Raw genomic sequence first — 7,988 nt, forward strand, 5'->3', positions numbered from 1 at the left:
GATGTAGGGCAAAGGGGTAGAGAATGGTGGAGAGGATTCCTATTTTAGCTTGGGACTTCAGGGAGGATCTCTCTGAGGAGAGAACATATAGAAGACCTGAATGAGGTGAGTGATGAGGCATTCCAAGCAGAGAGGACAAGAGTGCCAATGGCCTGATGCAGGAATGTGTTTGGCAAGTTTCAGGAATAGTAAGGAGGCCAGTGTGGCTAATGTACAGCGAGCAAGGAGATGGGCAGACAAGATCAGAGAGCTAGGCAGAGGCCAGATCGTGTAGGGCTGTGGAAGCCATAATACAGTCAAGAGACTGCTCTAAGTAAAATTAAAAGCCAACAAAAGAATTCAATGCAGGCAATCAACAACAATTTATTTATTTGTTATTAAATAGTAGATCTGTGAACCCTGGTGAGGAAAATCCTGGAGGCAAGAGAAGGAGACAACCCAGTTAGAAAGCTAGTGCAATAGACCAGGTGACACATGATGATAGCTTGATCCAGTATTAGTAAAGGGAGTGAGGAGGAAGTGGTTGGATCAGGATATATTTTGAATACAGAGCCAACATGTCTGAATAGTTTGGATGTATGGTAGGAGAGAACCAGAAGATTCAGGGATGATCCTGAGGATTTAATCCAGTTCAAGTCCCATTCTTCATGGTTCAGTTCAAAGCCACCTCCTCTGGGAAGGCTTCCCTGACATTCCTTACCTTCCTACCATGGAAATCAATGTCTCTCCCTAGATACTCATGTCACTTTGCAGCTCTATAATGTTAATAACAGCATTCCATCTTCCGGCAGAGCTGAGATACCTGTTCACATCTACCACTCCCACTCGACTTAGACCTCCTCAGGGACCCTGTCATGATCATCTTTGTAGTCTTTACCAGACCCTGTAGAATGACTTATGCAGAACAGTTGACCAATAAATACTGGTGAGATTGAATAGATTAACTAAATTGAAGCTGTTTATTATTGCTTCCAGTGTATGGTTGCAAAACTCTCCAATCGTAGAATGTAAGCAGAAGAATTATTTCAACATCACCAGCTTTTAATTACTAAAGTCCATTTGATGGATGCCTCTGCTTGAATTATTGACATCATGAGGATTAAAATGTGGTCCCTTGATTAAAAAGAAGTTCATGTGTTGAGTGAGGGGCGTGGAGAGCGCCAGAGGGTGGGATATTTAATGAATCCTTTTCTCTCAGCTCGTATTCAGCTAGTGAAGCTGTCAGGGAAAGTGAAAACTATCTAGAGGAGGATCAAGCTGATATTTATAAAAATGGCAGAAGTGAGAGGAGGCAGAGAATTTGAAGCGTAAAAGTTGGAGCACATGCACCTGGATTGAAATTTTAGCTCTCTCATTGACTACTTACGGCTCTCTGAGAAAGTGTTAAAAAAGTTGTTTCATTTGCTTTTAACTGAGATACAACTTGTATACAAAAATACATAAATCTTAATTGTACAACCTAATGAATTTTTAGAGATGTATACACCCATGTACCCATCTCCTATAAAAATGTAGAACATTTCCAGCACCTCAGCAGGCTTCCATATGCTCCTTCTAGTTAGTATCCCCTGCAGAGGTAGCTATTATGATAACTTCTATTACCATGTAGCCATTTTGTCTGTTTTTAATCTTCATGTAAACAAAATTATACAGAATGTGCTCTACTGTCTGGCTTCTTTCTGAGAAAATCATTAAAGCTCTTTAGGCCTCAGTTTCCTCAGTCTTTATAACAGAAATACTAGTAGTAGCAGTTATATCAAAGAGGTGTGAAGATTTCATGAGATAAAACATATAAAATACTTAGGATAGTGTGTGCTGAATAAATATTAGTCCTTTCCTTCCTTCCCTTCCTTGTAAGTTCCCACAGCTATAATAAGCACTATTGGGCTACAAGGGAAGTATAAAAGGCAGTTAATGCCCTTAAGGAACTTACAAAATAGTTAGAAGCAAGGATGTAAAGTGCTTGGTAAGCATAAAGGACAATATTAATATATTCTTAATATAATGAATATAATGATGTCAATTACTAATCCCACTGCTGAGTGAAGAGGAGGCAGGTGATATAGTGAAATGATTAAAAGATTTCAGGTTTTGAAATCTTTGGACTTGGGTTCTAGCACCAGTTTCCCCAATTACCAGCTGTGTAACTTTGGGGATGTCACATAATGTTGCTAAGCCTTAGTTTCTTTATATTTAAAATGGGAATAGCACTATTTTATCTACCTCATGGGATTGCTGACAACATTGAGTGCAACATGTTAAGTGCCTGGTACAGGACCTGAAATATAGTATACATTTAAACAATGGTATTTGCTGAGAGGTTTTTCTTTTTTCTGCTTTGGGATACCAGGATTCATAAAGATCCAGAGCTTTCACCCTACCAGGGTTAGCTAAGTGGCTTGCAAGGCCTCATCTACTGCAGTTGAATAAGGTGACTGATGAAGTTCAAAGGGCCACTTCTTCATTTACCCCTCTACACTTCTCCAGTAGACACTTGTGACAGTACCAGGGACTACTGAGCTAAGGACTCTTCCTTTGCCTTGGGGAGCCCCCTGACTTGCTCCTTTCTTGTTGGTAAGGCTAAGTATCTAATGATCTAGGCCTCTAGCTGGGACCCTTTGCAGCCCTCAGGCAGGAGCCATGGTTGGTTGGTCCCAGTGCAGCAATAGGGGGACTCATTGTGATGGAGGAGTAAATAAACTTTTAAAAATAAAGACAATCTTTTAGGGCAGTTTGAAGTTCACAGAAAAATTGACAGGAAGGTTCAGAGATCTTCCATATACTGTCTGCTCCCACACATGCACAGCCTCCCCTGTTATCAACATTTCCTCACCAGAGTGGTACATTTCCTACAATTGGTGAATCGCTACATTGACATATCATTATCCAAAGTCCACAGTTTATGCTAGGGTTCACTCATGGTGTTGTACATTCTATGGCTTTGGGCATATGTATGATGACATGTAGTCAACATTATAGTGCCATACAGGGTAGTTTCACTACCCCCAAAATCTTCTGCACTCTACTTATTCATCCCACCTTCCCCTCAGTCCCTGGCAACCATTGATTCTTTTACTATTTCCATAGTTTTGCCTGAGGAATGCAATTTTCATAGTCATTTTGAAACCACTATTTGAAAATCAAAATTCTTTAAGCACTGTTAAGCATCACAGTGTTTTGCGAAAATATTTTCAGAATGGTTATATGCAGTCTGCTTCCTACTGCTCAAAACAAAAGTTTTTTTAGAGAAAAACTTAAAATCAACATGTCTTAAAAAATATTTCTTTCAAACCAAAACAAGTGTTCTCAAAAGCTATTTGCAGATATGATGATTAGTAAGAATTGATTTCAGCCCTGAGGAATATTTCTCTCTCACAGTGTTATTCTGATGCATTACACTTTTGAGAATTTATTTTAGTTCAGATTATTTTCTCAAAAATATGTTTATTTTCTATCTATCCTGAAACTCAGCTAACAGACCAAAGAAATTCAAACCTTAAAGCTACAACACAAAACATTTATTGAATAAATGAATCATTTTTTCCTTTTTTTCTTGGCTGCCAGGAAACTCAGTTATGTTAGGTAGAGGAAACTGTTTCATCCTTGGTTCTCCCTTTCTCTACATGATTTTCCTATCATTCCTTTGATCTTTATTTATCTGCCCTATTTCTCTGAATTTTTATGTTAATCTGTTTCAAATCCATTTTGGATGTAGATGGAACTACATCTATGGATGAATCTATGGAAAGATGCCCAGTTGCAGTAGTACTCATATAAATGCAAATTTTAAAATCCACAAAATATTGCTTAACACACATTTGAATGGCAAAGTTATAAAGCCAGATAATATTATGAGCTGATGATGATATGATAAATCATATATTAAGTTCTGTTTGTTGGAGTGTGAAGTGGTAGAGCCACTCAGGAGAGCAATCTGAAGGTGTTTAATGAAATTAAATATGCATAAACTCTATGAATGAGTTTATAATTCTGTAACAGAACCATTAAGGGACATGTGCAAGGATGTTTATAAAATCATTGTTTGTGATAGCACTGAAAGCAATCTAGATTTCTATCACTAAAAAACTGAATAAGTAAAATGTGACATATGCACATGCTAAGGATACTATGTAAAGTCAGAACTCTAGTAAAGATACACATCTTAGCTCTAGCTACCATAATAAAATGCCATAGACTGGGTGGCTTAAATAACAGAAATTAATTTTCTCACAGTTCTGGGGGCTAGAAGTCCAAGATTAGGGTGCTAGCATGGTTGAATTCCAATGAGGGCTCTCTTCCCAGCTTGCAGATGATTGCTTTCTCACTGTATCCACACATGGCGCAGAGAGAAAGAGAGAGAGAGAGAGAGAGCGAGCGAGCTAGTTCTCTGATATTGCTTCTAGAGAGAGAGAGTTAGTTCTCTGATATCGCTTCTTATAAGTGTACTAATCCCATCATGAGGGCTCTGTAATCATTACGTCATCTAACCTTCCCAAGATCCCGTTCTAACTACCAACACATTGGGAGTTATGGCTTCAACATATGAGTTCTGGGGGGACACAAACTTTCATTCCATAACATTTTGCCCCTAGCCCCCCAAAATTCATGTCTTTCTCACATGCAAAATATATGCAGTCCATCTCAACAGACCCAAAAGTCTTAACTGAGTCCAACAACAACTCTAAAGTCTTAAGTGCAAAGTATCATCTAAATATCATCTAAATCATGTATGAGCAAGACTCAAGGTACAATTTGTCCTGAGGCCAAACTTCTCTCTAGCTGTGAACCTGTGAAACCAGACAAGTTATGACTGAACTTGCTTTGTGTTTTTTTCACTGGGATTCTGGGAAGGAGATCCTTGGAGGAGCAGGGGAGAAATTGGGGATATTTTGCCTAGGGTTGAGAGATGTCTTGGCTGTCTTTAGGTGTCAGAGGATTTGTCATTTGCCGAGACAGAACTGTGTCTTATAGCTCCAGAGAAAATCCCTAGGCCGTAGAAATAAGTCTTCAAAGAGATAACATTATTTAATGGGTAAAACAAATCAAAAGCACAGTAATATTAATAGCTGCTGCTTCCATTTACTGATCACTTACTAGGTGCCAGGCTCTGGGTTGAGCATTTAAAATTCATTATCTTAATTTGTTCTCTCAGAGATGCAATGAACTAAGTGTTCAAACTACCCCTTCAGAAAACTGGCATAGGAAAAAAAACCAAAATTGACTATATTGAAACTTTGTTCCTAGAATTTAATCAAATTAAAATGAATCTTTTCAGTAGTAGAACTGTTTTTTCCACTAGATTTCAGGGCATGAAATTCCATTAAGACAGAGCATCATACTATACCTGTATCTACCACCCTTGTGATGATCATTTCCTGAACTCTGAGGACCAGCTCACAGGCTTCCTTGACACTCCAAGTTCTGTCCTCATCCTGGGTGTCCTCAACAATATACACATGGAAGTCCCACCTCAAACACCCTGGCCTCATATCTCTCTGACCTTTAACTTCTGAGCGCCTCAACCACTCCCATTCACTTGGCATCACTGGGCGTGGCTTCAACTCCAATATCCCACGGAGGCCCAAATCTGCTAATGAAGGCTGGGTCCGTGCCATTTGCTCTTTGGCTTCACTGAGGGGTCCAGTGCCCAAGACCTTCCTTTTCTCTTCACTTTTTTCCTTGTGCAGCCTAGATCTTGGAGCATATTGATTTAGTATTGGCTGCCTCTTCGTCCCCTTGCCCTCCAATGACCACATCTGCACTGTTTAGCCTCAGTTTTGAGTCTCTCCAAACCAATGATTTCTCTGATGTCATAATGGCCACTGTGGGAGAAAGGAGCAGCACCCCAAGTATTGTTGCCTCTAACAGAATTTCCAACCTCAGTTGGTCCTTCTGGCCACCCTGCAATCCTTTCACGTGCCTCAGGTCACCTCTTTCTCCAATTTTCCTCCTATCTGTACTCCAAGTTTTTTCATCACTCCTCTCAAACAACAGCACCTTTCACTCTACTGTCACCACACCCCATACAATGGCTCAGACTCCTACTTCATAAAGGAGATCGAGGTTAACTTCAGCTCCTTGCCCCCATACTTACAAAGGTCTCTTTGGCTTCACTAGCTCTCACTTCGCATTTCTCTTTTACTTTCAGAAGAACTGGCCCTCATCCTCTAGTTTCTCCACCTTTGCTCTGTACACCCTCCTCTAATTTTCCTTCTCCTATCTCCCCTGGAACCCTGCTTGCACTTATTATCCATTCTCTTTCCTGACTCTTTATTCCCTCTCTCCCTACCAGTTTCCTAACCTCAGGTTATTCATATGCTCAACCGTCCCTCTTCTTTAGAAATCTTTTCTTGGCACCACTGCCCCCTTCATCTACTATTAAAGCTCCTCTCATCTTTTAAGCCTAAAAAAACAGTGGTCTATACCCAATCTCAGCTTTATCACTTCCTATTCTTTTTTCAATTCAGTGTAATCAATCATACCACTCCACTGTGCTACATTTACCACGATTGCTCTTTGGTCTTGCTCTTACTTTTTATTACAGTTGTATTGAAGCATATAATAAATTGCACATATTTAAAACATATATTTTGATGAGTTTTGACACATGTATACACCCATGAAACTATCACCTCAATCAAGATAATGAACATCTCTATCACCAACAAAAGTTTCGAGATACCCTTTGGTAAACCAAACAGCCCACACACTGTCCCTAAGCAGTCATTGATCTGCTTTTATCAACACAGGTTAATTTGCATTTCTTAGAATTTTATATAAATGGATTCAGACAGGATGTACTCTTTTCTGTCTGGCTTATTTCACTCAAAATAATTATTTTGAGACTCATCCATGTTGTGCATGCATCAACAGTTTGCTCTTTTAAATTGCTGAGTAGCATCCCACTGTACAAATACGCCACAATTTATTTATCCATTCTCCTGTTGATGCACATTTGGGTTGTTTACAGTTTGGGGCTGTTTTTAATAAAGCTGCAATGAGCATTTGTGGGTTAGTGTATATATTTTCATTTCTCTTGGGTAAATAGCTAGGAGAAGAATGAGTGGGTTGTAAGGCAGGTATATGTTTAACTTTTTAAGAAACTGCCAGATTGTTTTCCAAAGTGAACATACCATTTCATATTCCCATGAGGAATGAATGAAAATTCCAGTTGTTCCACATCCTCACCAACATTGGTATGATCAGTCTTTTCATTTCAGACGTTCTAATGGATGTGTAATGATGTCTCACTATGGTTTTCATTCACATTTCTTTAATGACTAATGGTGTTGAACATCTTTTCATGTGCATATTTGCCATTTGTATTTCTTCTTTTGTGAAGTGTCTATTCTAATCTATTGCCTATTTTTAGTGTATTGCCTATCTTCTCATTACTGAGTTATAAAAATTCTTTACATATTCTAGACACAATTCCTTAATTTGATATGTGATTTGTAAATGCTGTCTCCCATCTGTGACTTACCTTTTATTTTACTAATAGTACTTTTAGGAAACAATAGTTTCCAATTTTGATGAAGTCCCATGATCAATTTTGCTTAAGTTCTCATGCTTACTGTATTCTATTTAGAAAATCTTTGCCAGATGTAAAGTCACTTAGAGTTTCTATTAAGTGTTGTGCTGGAAGTTTTATAGTTTTAGCTCTTACTTTTAAGTCTTTGATCCATTTTGAGTTAATTTTTGTACATAACATGAGATAAGGGCTGAGGCCCTATTTTTTTGTATGTGATCATTCCATTGTTTCAGCATTGTTTGTTGAAAAGATTTCCCCATTAAATTGCCTTGCCATCTTTGTGAAAATTAAATGACCTTATATGTGTAGGTCTATTTTGGACTCTCTATTCTGTTCTATTGATATATAAGTTTGTTTTTACACCAATACTATACTGTCTTATTATACTTTTATTATAAATCTTAAAACTAGACAGTTATTTGTTTTTTGTGAAAGTTGTTTTTGACACATCTAGGTC

The 7,988-nt window shown here is 38.3% G+C and overlaps 1 long non-coding RNA gene across 1 annotated transcript in view; it reads right to left on the reverse strand.

The window, feature by feature from the left end:
* Positions 1-4,271: 4,271 nt before the first annotated feature.
* Positions 4,272-7,988, reverse strand: part of LOC108521353 (uncharacterized) — a 42,464-nt gene continuing 38,747 nt past the window's right edge. Inside the window, exon 3 of the long non-coding RNA XR_001883171.1 lies at positions 4,272-4,324. This is a non-coding gene — a long non-coding RNA (uncharacterized LOC108521353). The remainder of the gene's footprint in view (positions 4,325-7,988) is intronic.

This window comes from Rhinopithecus bieti, unplaced genomic scaffold (assembly GCF_001698545.2).
Source record: "Rhinopithecus bieti isolate Rb0 unplaced genomic scaffold, ASM169854v2 scaffold_59965, whole genome shotgun sequence".
In the NCBI taxonomy this organism is placed as follows: Eukaryota; Metazoa; Chordata; class Mammalia; order Primates; family Cercopithecidae; genus Rhinopithecus; species Rhinopithecus bieti.